Below are 11328 nucleotides of genomic sequence, written 5' to 3' on the forward strand. Positions count from 1 at the left end.
ATAACTTTGCACTTTTAAATTTCTGCTCCAGAGTACTCCGGATGTGAAGGATTGTGCATACTGCTTCTGTGCAATAACATGAACTCTATTCTAGACTTGTCTTTGGGGAAATAAGATTTAATTGAATAAAACCCTGCAGGACTGTGCACCTATGTTTTGAGGTCTTTTTGTTTGTGTGACAGATTGCACAATTTTGTACAAGTGTGGATATGATTAATTTTTATTAGCCTCTCCTTTTCATGAAGGTGAGATGCAAAACAGCTGAGAGATCCCAGCGATACAAAAGAAATAATCATCTGAAAATTCTTAAAATGAAGTGGCTTTCATAGTGTGACCTGAAATCCCAGCAAACATCTAAGGAACAAATTTTTAAATTTAAGTACTGTTTTTCTCTTGGATTTCATGAATGGAGAATGACAGCAAGATAAAATGACAGCCTAACTGCTGATTGTCTTTTTTTTTCTCAATCTCTCTTCTGTACTAACTTGGACTTCTTTCTCTCTCTCTCTCTCGTTTTCTATCTCTTTTTTTGTTTTAACTGCATTATCTTTTTTGTTTGCCTGTAACAGCTGTACCACACTGCCATTTTTCCTACTGGACCATTTTAGAAATTGGGGAATATTGTATGCATAAGTGATTAGGTGATTAATGACCATTCTTCACCTCAAGGCAAAATTCTGATTATTATATCAATCTCTTCAGCATGTAACTTCTGAAACTCAAGTCCATTCCAGCCTACTTTTTCAGAAGAGAAATTTTGTAAGAAATTTCATCTTCTCGGCATATCTGGGAATAAGCAAGATTTTCTGTTCTGAGAAATACTCACCAAAATATTTGATTCCCTCAAGCCTTTATAAAGTAAGTATTCCAAGGGTTTGTATCTGTGAAAATACACAGGGCTATGAACAAATGGCAGAAAAGTATATGAGCTGGTGAACAACACACATAATTCTATTCCAAAGAGGAGTAGAGTTTGTGGCAAAAGTTACTTAGCATTGCCTAAAAGAATGAAAAATTTTCAGGTGAAGGAGTTAGTACAGCTTCACCACAGACTTACCTGTTTCTGGATAGTTAAAGAGCTAAAATGGGAAACTACATTCAAGCTTTCTAAGGCAAAAAGAATGTGTGAAATCCCCTGTCTCACTTTTTTCTGTTGTAATAAGAATGTCTATTCACATTCTTCAAAATAATCTGCCACATGCCATACCCATACTTTGCAAAGCAGAAGAACAAAGGCTTTGTGAAACAAGCAGGGAAAAAAGAGTAATCTATTTGGTGGCAGCAATGACAGCTAATTTGGAAAGGCATGGCATCTGTTTGATGCATCCTGCAATTTAGCAATGAATTGGATGGCACCACCCAGAGGGCACAATCTACATAAGTTTTGTAATGGGTACAATCTACATGAGTTCTGTAATTCTAGTTTGTAAATCTTCCACTGATCCAAAGGAAGTCTTACTGCAACCACTGAAATAAAACCCTTTAGATGTCTTTCAAGGCTCCCAACTTTTGTCATTTTATTCCAGTTCTTATCTACTTTAACTTCTTTTGTTGTAAAGATAATCACAGATCAATATGTAATCTCTCTTTGTGGTAATTAAGAATTAAGAAACAAACCTAATGTGGCATAGATTGATTTAATATTCAGTGTTCTTATGTGGGGTAGAAAGGTTCACTGCAGTTATTTGGTATTCAGCAATCAATTATATTCTTAAATGTTATTACTTCATGGCCTCTAATACTTAACAATTTTTTAAAAATTCATTTTTTTCTGCATTTATTTGACTCTAATTAAAAAAATAATAAAAATTAACTGAGAAGAAATTGCTGGATTTCTTCCCATTGCAATGGTAAGGGAAAATATACCCAATCCCCACCACTACAGTAGGAAGGGCTAGATGATGTATTTATAAACTACTGAATGGGGCTGCCTAGGTTCATTGACCCCAGTCTGGCTGGTGCTAAATGTACAGAAATAAACCCATCCCCAAAAGATTGCAATCAAGGGATAAAACAAGAAACAGATGGCTGGTCTTGCAAGGGGAGCGTTAAAAATAAGAGGAAATTGACTGGCACAGTGTGCAGTGGTCTTGGCACACCAGCTGCTTAACCATGGACAATTTTTTTCAAGCATCATGGCAGAGGAGAATTTTTAAGGTTACTTTTGAAACATGAAAATTAAATTGTTATTTTCCAGCCCCGTGTTCTGACAGACAGTGAGTGTGAAAGCATAAGGGAAGTGTCTGCCACTGGTCAGTTGGAGGTTTTGTCATCTCAATAGAGTCCAAATAGAGATAACTGTGACCGTGTGGGAGTACACGCTGGATATTGCAGCAGGTTGAAGAAGGGGGAAATACATGGACTGCAAGAAAGATGACATGGAAGCTTTGGGAGAGTGATAGGTCTCTGCAAGGTTTACATAGGCGTAATTGGCTTCAGTGTTTGCTGGCTTTGGTTAGAGGAGTCAAGATGGAAGGGAGTGAAACTGGTAAGGCTATCCTCTGTCAAGAAGGATAAAAAAATTCTGCTGTTAATTTGCTGAGCTGTGGTGTATATTTAATTGAAATGTATAAACTGCTGCAAAGTAGATGTCACACAAGCATCACTGTACCTTTGTAGTCAAACAAATGTCACCTTCAATGTTCCATAGCGCCACAAGATCATATGAAGGCAAGTACACTAAAGGAAAGTGACTAACCTATTTCTAAATTTGACCTCCTTGTATTCAACTTCAAAAGATATTAATCCTCTTCTCCTTAACTACTCTTTTTTTTTTTTTTTTTTTTTTTTTTTTTTTGTGTGGAGATTCTCTAAACTGTTTGGTTGTTTTGCTTTGCTTCAGAGCCTTTTCTCTGGGAAGGGACTAGCTAGCTGCTTGTTCTTCCAGTACAGGAACAGGAAGATGTCAGCTTGAGAAAAGTGGGTCAGGTAGCTCGAAGTATTTTTTAAAATTATAATCTCCCTTTCACTTCAGTTCTCCTACATCCAGTAGGTGTTGCAGTATGTTTTAGTTGTAAACTGGCTTATTTCAATCAGTGCTGTACAGACTTAATTCTCAGTGGAAAAAGAAAGGGGGGGGAATAAAAAGGGCTTCAGAAGTCTGAATTACCCAGATCTCTCCTAATTGGTGAAAGACAATGCTGAGTATGGATGGCAGATGTTTCCTTAATTAATATCCTACTGGGTTAATCAGCAGAACCTTGGGAGCTGTTATGAGACTTTTTGATATGTTCAAATATGAATCCAAGCCTTGATCCACAGACTTTAAACTCATAACTGCTTTAGCTATCTGTCTATGTGATACTTGAAAATAATAGTCTTCAGTCAGAATTTGTCTTCTGTGTAACCTAATTCTGTGAACATTTTGATGACATTTGTGTTCAAAATTTGCAGTAAATCTTGCATGTAAATTGAGCTCCTCTCTAAATTTGAGATTTCTTACAGGTTTTAAAAAAATTACTTATTCACAGTTCAGAATGTTTGCCTTTCAATCTCCTAAGAACTCAGTACTCTATTTTTAATTTTGTGAAGTCTGTGTTTTACCATAAGCTGGTTTGATACACAGAAAATTTGTCATGGACCTAATGGCACTCATTAGAACCGCATGTGCTCTCACTGAAAATAGAGCTAAGTCAGGAGGAGAAATTGCAGTCTCTCTAAGTTTTACAAGCTGAAACTTGGAAAAAGACTGTTGTCTATATAATTTTTTTGTTTTCATATAAGTCTCCCTGTATTTTCTGAATGCTAAAAATTTGAACATTTCGCTAAAATAACAATGAAATGGGATGAATAAAATTTTTTCCATTTCTCCTTCTGAATATATTTTGCAAATACCCACCTCATAAAAATTCAAATTTTAATCTGGAAAGTGGTGAAAGAATGTCCCCACAAGATCTAGTTATAATCTTCCTTACAGGGCTGCATAGGGAGAGGGGTAAGGGAGGACAGTGAGCAAAAAATTGCAAAAATATTGGTTTTGTACTCTAGTTAGCAGCATCTTCCCACTGCAGCAAAACACCTGTGAGCTTGGTGGGCTTGTTTAGAGGCTTGGACTAATCTCTTTTTACTCTTTATGTTCAGCTATACTTTCCTAATCAGATCCTTGGCCTGTCTGTTGAAAGTTTCTTAAATACTGTAGTATGTGTGATACAATCATATGAAAAAGCAGAATTTACCTCTCCTCTAGGTCCTTGATTCTTCCTGGAGTAACCTTACACCTAACTAACTAAACTCTCTGGAGAGGAGCTGAGCAAAAAGGGGCTGTCACAGCAGAGGAATAAAAAGGAGTAGTGGAGAACCGTTTCATTGAATAGTTCAGCCTCATTTTACCTGACATGGAGGGTTTAAATAATGGATCCATGGAGTTCTTTTCTCTCATTGTTTTCTTTTGATCGGTTTTTCAGTTGTTTTGTAGTTTTTGGGTTGAGGTTTTTTTGTTTGTTTGGGGTTTTTTTTCTTCTTCTTGTTGTTGTTGTTGTCTTTTGTTTGGTTTGGTTTGGTTTTTTGTTGCATACCTCGTCTACCTTTCTCTGCCCCTTTGTAATCTGCAGCAATATTTTCCATGGAGTGAGCCTCCACCAAAAAAGAAGAGTATGAACCTCAGCTTCCCTTCTGAATCTCATAATTTCTGTCTTGGAAACTTTGGCAACTAAAAAGTAGAGGAAAAACTTGCTCTCACTGAGTAGGATGCAGAAATAAATGTTATACTAACCAAAAGGGTGTTTTTGGAAGGACATGCCACCTACAATAATAGGGAAGAATATTGGTTCTCACTAGTTTGCCTTAATATTTTAAGCTGTTCTTTGCTCTTTTTCTCACTAGCTCACATCCCACTAGCTGTTTACAGTTATTTCACACATCTTATGCCAGCCTTATGCCATTCATTCTGTTGAGACCTGCTTGAAATCTCCTCAAAAATTTACTGCTATGGATTTTTTAAAAAAAAATCCTTAGCTCCTGCCCATCAAAACTGATTCTGCTACAGGGAAAAAAAAAATTACATCATTTGGTATATAAATCATGTCAATGATTATGCAAGATCTTGGTACTACTCTTGTTCCCTCTGTTCCTCCTATCTGTCAACAACAGTGAAGTTTCTAAAATTTTCTTGTAGCACTTAGTTTGGGACTACAGACCTGGTACTTCTTTGATTTTAAGTCACATTTATTTCTCCAATATGCCCCCTTTATAAGCAGTGACTCCTGAGAAGAAGGTACATTCTAGGTCTTTCCTTCCCTCTGTCATGTTTAACAAATATACATCTCATCTCCCAAAGAGAAGCTGTCATCTTCCATTTAAGGGAGCATGACTGAAGGCATTGTTTAGCACTTATATCTGTGCATGCAGGGCAGGGCATCTTTTTATGCACATTTATATATACTGCGTCATTTGAAGTAGGATGGGATAGAATCTTCAGTACAGTAACTAATGAAGAAATAAAATTGAATGTTTTACAGCTCTCAAGTAAACCAGAAATATTTTCTCCAACTGGCTTGAAAAGATGTAACAATTCAGCATATGATTTTAATTAATGTCCATGTAACTAAAAATGTGTTCAATTCACAATAGCATTACAAGAAACATATTGACATCTAATTAAGGATCATAGAATTTGCTGCAGAGAAATTGTAGTGCATCTGTTCAATGAGACACAATCAGGGAGAATGCTAAATTGCAAAATATAATGAAAATGTGAACCAATACACAAATGAGGCCATTAAATACATCAGTGTGAAACAAAATGGTGATATTAAAGAGAAGAACTCATGCATAGGGTATTTTAGATAACACAAAGCGATATTGTTTTGTAAGGGTTTTTTTTCTTATTATTTACTTGTGAATTGCAGGATTTCAGCTGCTGGGATCTCTTAATGGGAACTGCTATTTCCAAGTTAACATGAAAATACTTGATGTTTTGCTGACAATTGACAAAATAATTCTCATGACTTCTCATAATAAATGCTTAATTTATTACATTATTTTGTCAGTTCTTGTGTGAAAGTCTTTTCTCCTAAATACTAATTTTACCTTAGCAAGCTGATTTCACCATTATTACACTATACTCTTCACAGGGAAAATAAGATTGCAAGCATAACATTAAAAAAGCTAAAAATTATCTACATATTTCGACAAGATTCACAATAGTCAAGAATGATACTGAACTCAACTGATACAGCAGTGAACATTTCTATTTGGAAAAGGAGTTAAAGCACTACAGTTTGAAATATCTTTTAACATCCACTTTCAATAGTCCTTTTTTCTTTGTTTTCTCTTCCCATATTCGCAGGCAAAAGTGGCTCATAGAGACATGAATCAAGATTGCAAGAAAATAGTATCCTTTATGACTGATTTGTACCTCTACTTACATTTGGAATATTAATGGCAAACTACGGTATATAAAGAAGAATTTTCCTTAAATTCATTATCTAGGATCATTTGCTCCTGAATTCTGTGCTCATTCATCATGAACAAAATTATAGGAACCAAACACAACCTAATGATCTTGAGGAACCTTTTAGTTAATAAAACTGAAGAGAGATCACTCCACATTTGAATTTTGAAAATTACAAAATTGAAAAGATCATTCAGCTAACTTTTAAAAAGAAAGTTTTTATGCTTTTTTTTTTAATCTGTTGATAAGAACTTTACATTATAGAAGGCATTGAGACAGATGTACATGCAGCTTTGTGACTGAGTACCTTATGCACAGTCACTACAACAAAAATATCCCCAGTTTTCACGCTAATGGAAATACAGCTCCTGAGCTGGAAAAGGATTTGAGTTAATTAAACTGTTTTTCCGCATAACCTGTCAACCTAAATAAGATGTGATTAGACTACTGCTGACTCATGCAAGTCATTTGGATGGACATGTTATTCCCAGTTGTGTTGCAGTGAAATAAAATCATATATGTTAAAATGGTTGGAAAATTTCTCTTTCCTTTCACAGTGGGAATTACATTGAACAGTCTGACCTGTAACACAAACTTCAGTAAGTGCCTTTTTACTCTTCAGAGCAGTCTGATCTGTACACCTGCAAGAAATTCAGAAACCACAGCTGATTCTCCTCCATTTTCTTCTATCTCTTCCCACCTGCTGCAATATAATTTTCCTTTGTAGACTACTGCTATTCTTCAAATTCTGAAATAACTCATTAGCTACATATCCTTTAGTTAAATGTCCTTGAGGAAAAAAAAACATCCAGAAGATAATTTCAGAAAAAAAAGTGGGAGGCTCCTGATGATGTGGATTGGTAATTTAAGATTAAGGAAGTAAGCAATTTTCTTCTGAACGAGTAGTTTTCTCATTGAAGTAATAAAAGGAGGGATTTCAGGGCTTTGGACATGAAGTGGAATATGTGATAAAATGAATAAGTGATAAAATCTTGGCTTTTAGGAGTGTATCTACTGATTCACTCTGATAAATCACCCAGTAGAAGTTGGAGAGAAATCCTGAAGTGGTTGCAGAATGTGGTCAACAACTTTCCATTTACTTGCTGAAGTCATGTCAGATCTCATTTTGGAGTCCAGCTAGGGCAGGCAAGTACCTGACATTAAGGATTTCCTGGTTTTATTGGAAAATTATGCAAAAGTATTGTGTGTAGTGCCAAGGTTACCAGTAACCAGGGTGTGCTGAAAGTTCAGCAATCTGATCATTGCTGAATATTTTCAAATACTTACATGAGACATGAGTCTCAGACATACTTACAAATGATTTTTAATAACTCTCAGACATTAGATTAACTTACTTGTCATTTGGCAAGGAGAAATTTAGATGGTTTAGAAATTAAAGATAATCTGTCTTGAACTATTTGTTTTTTCCACAGAAAATAATGTCTAAAAACTAGAATATACCTTGAAGAAAAATCATAAATAGTACTTTGTGAATAACCCTCTTTCCAGACATGAAAAAACCCTCTGGGAAATGCTTCTCTGGACAAAATATCTCCCAAAAGGGCTTTAGGAAATAGAGAAGACTGCCTATTTATTTAAAACACTAATAAGTGATTGTAACTCTAGAAAATATTTTATTTTTAAACCAGATCCTTGATCAAATCACTGCTGGGTTTTGTACCTTTAAGCAGATTTTATATCCAAAGGGCTATACAAGTCATGTAACTTACCATGTAGTAGCTTTCAAAGCAGAACCCAAAGACCGATCTTAACTTAGATGTACCCATTTTGGAAAATATATTTTCCTTATAGAGAATAGCTTAGCAGTATTCATTTGGCTTCAAGTGGGAAAATGAACTTAGGTTTTTTAAAATGTATTTTGCTTAGCAAGACAATCCTCTTTTCTAATGTAAGGAAGTTTTCTTGATGAAAAAAATCCATCTGTTGTATTTAAATAAAATATTCATTTTAGCTTTTCTATTTTTAGCAAATAAAAAACCAATCTAGAAATTTAGGTAAAAAACAAAACCTTTCAAAAGCAAAACACTTTCCAACTAAAATAGCTAAAAATTCACTAAATATTGACGTGGAGAATACCTGTTATTAGGTCTTACTCTCAATTCTTCTTTTAGTACTATATACAGAAACAAATAATATTTTTGTTGTCTTCTGTTATTATATTTACTACATCACTGATAAGTACACTCAGCTCTAAGTCTTACCAAAGGTCTCTGAGAGCAATTCCTGGAAAGCCCTGAGATTCAACTGAATCTCCTGGTCAGAAATTCATACTTTTAGGCCTGCCTTAGAGAATAGTGGTCACAAAATTACTGCAATATGCAGATGGATCAAACCATTTTGGCTGTTGCTACATCCTTTAGGAAAGCAGGAGTAGCTCTGAGAGAGCCTCTAGACATTATGGCATTAAATGTACTTGTAATCACAGAGCCATAGAATAGCTGGGGTTCGAAAGGACTTCTCAAGATCATCTATTTCAAATCTGCTCAGGGTGAACCGGCTTGAGCAGGTTCACCCTGAGCATGTGCACAGGATCTAGTCCAGATGGGCTTTGTTTATCTCCAGAGCAGACTCCACAGTTTCTTTGAGCAACCTGTTCCAATGGTCGATCACAGTCAAAATGAAGATACTTTTCTTCTTATTCAGACAGAACTTTTGAGTTTGTGCTCATTGGCGTCCTGCCACTGAATACCACTGAAAAGAGTCTGGCTGTATCTTCTTGTCACTTGCCCTCAAGACATTTGTATGCATTCTAAGATCCCTTCTCAGATGCTTCTTCTTCTTCAGGCTAAACAGGCCTAGCTCTACCTGCATGGAACAGGTGCTTCAGTTCCCTCATCATCCTCACAATCCTCCAGTAGATCCTCTCTCAGATTCAGAAGATTACAGATGATTTTTATTTCAGTATTTAGCTTTTTTTTTTTTTTTTTTTTTCCTCATTGTAATGTCAGCTGAAGACTGAGTACCTCTATTAGTTTAGGATAGGGAGGCAAGTATGCAATTGAAGGAGCAACTAACATCCTAAACACCTCAACAACTGTAAATTACTGTCTTCTAAACAATTCAAACATCTGAATAGCATGATGCCCTGAATTTATGTATCCTGAATGCACTATGTTTAACCATAATCCCTGTGAATATTTAAGGCTTCACTCTATTTCTGCTTCAGATAGGTAATTTCCAGTCTTGACATATTATATTTTTTATCTTCTAAGAGTTGGCTTTTGGCTTTTGTTATTGCTGGGGCTGGTTTCTTTTTCCATTTTCCAGTACATTATGAGCAACATATTTTCTCATTTCTGTGTCGATTTTCAGCTGCAGGAATGCGTGTAGCCTATTTGACATAGCTCAGTTTTCCGAAAGCTGGTGGGTGAAACAAGAAAGATTTTAGTGTATCAACATGTGCATGAAGCTTTAGTGGGCAAGGTTTGCAGAAATATTATTCTTGAATTATGTAACCTGTCTCTGTTTGAGGACCTTCACTTATGTTCCTGCATAATCTTCCTTTGCTCCTGGCATGTTGAGTCAATTGATTTTACAATTTCTGAACACAGAAAAATTGAAGTAGCGAAGATGCACTGCTAGCTGAAATGGAGAAGTATTACCTTTCCTGGAAAGGGATAAAGCTGCAAGAGGGTAGAAGTCACTGAGATGACTTCATTAAACATGAGAATGAAGGGTTATTTTTTTAAAAATATGCCCATTTAATTTTTTCTGCAGATACAACAGAAACATGAAAAGATGTTTCATCATTATTTATGGAACAGTACCTACTGGCTGTGAACTGACTTGAGCACTTGTTTAGGGGTACTTGATATCATGGACTGAATTGAAGATGGAAATTACTAGAAGGTAGAGTAAGGGTCAGATTTTGAATATTAGTTCAACCTTTGCTTTCACTAACTGTTGGCATCTATTGTATCTTTCCTATGGGCAGAGCAGCATCTGTTAATGTAACTCCCATGAAAAGATTTTATCATTATTTAATTTATGTTTATGAAGTTTTTTATATATTAAACTCTATAGCAGTGAGAATGTAAAAAAAACATAGAATTGTTATTGGATTGGTGTACACTGGAACTGCACTAGATAAAGGTAAAGTGCTTAAAAATGGTGAGGAGACCTTGCTTGAAGGCACGAATGTAAATTGGATTGCAAGTGCACAAAAAAATCTGTGTTATGGACATTAGCAGGTAAATCACTTGTGATTTACAGGCTGAACATTAGGAAAAATATGCTTTCCTTTGATATGGAAATAATGGTTTCTGTGTAGTTCTTCAGGTGAAACAGAATATGTTTCTGGGCTGGTTTACAGTAAGGAGCTGTTATAGAGGCCAGATGAACGAGTTGGAGGAATTTGCACTCAAACACTAACCTCTTGTAGCTCCATCTTTACTCAGTCTTATTCTTCTGCTTCATCACTGTTCAGATGCATCAATTTCTGATACCTCTCATATTTATATTCTCCTGACAGTTTCCATGCTGTATCTAACTTACAACTCTCTTCTGTTTAAAAACTTCCAAAAAATTAGCCTTACTTGGACTGCAATACATAAAGGGAAAGTTACTCTTGTGTAAACTTACAACCTGATGAAAAACTCATAGTTTATAATTATCTTTGCAAGTTTATCTTTACCTGCTTGCTGATTTCTCAAGTTAGGCAGGGCTCATCCTTCTGGCAACATTGTGAGTTTAATATCCCTCTTATATCTTCTTTTTATCTGCCATCCCCCTGTCTCTAGCAGGCATTCACCATGTCTTTTTTATAAAGCACCAGTTCTGTGTGTCCATCAGCTTCTCTCCAGGCTTCAGTTTGCATATATCAATGTGTGCAGTGGGCTCAATCAATATATGGTGGATTGCTAGATATACAAGCTGAAAATCTTACAAAAATAACTTTCCGATCAGTCACAGCATTG

The 11328-nt window shown here is 35.6% G+C and overlaps 1 long non-coding RNA gene across 1 annotated transcript; it reads left to right on the forward strand.

Annotated features, from left to right (window-relative positions):
* The first annotated feature begins 726 nt into the window (after nucleotides 1–726).
* On the forward strand, nucleotides 727–6918 carry LOC140681895 (uncharacterized). The gene is made up of 3 exons (XR_012053113.1): nucleotides 727–858; nucleotides 6287–6331; nucleotides 6430–6918. It is a non-coding gene; the product is annotated as an uncharacterized lncRNA (long non-coding RNA).
* Nucleotides 6919–11328: the final 4410 nt, after the last annotated feature.

The sequence above is a fragment of the Taeniopygia guttata genome, chromosome Z (assembly GCF_048771995.1).
Source record: "Taeniopygia guttata chromosome Z, bTaeGut7.mat, whole genome shotgun sequence".
NCBI lineage: Eukaryota > Metazoa > Chordata > Aves > Passeriformes > Estrildidae > Taeniopygia > Taeniopygia guttata.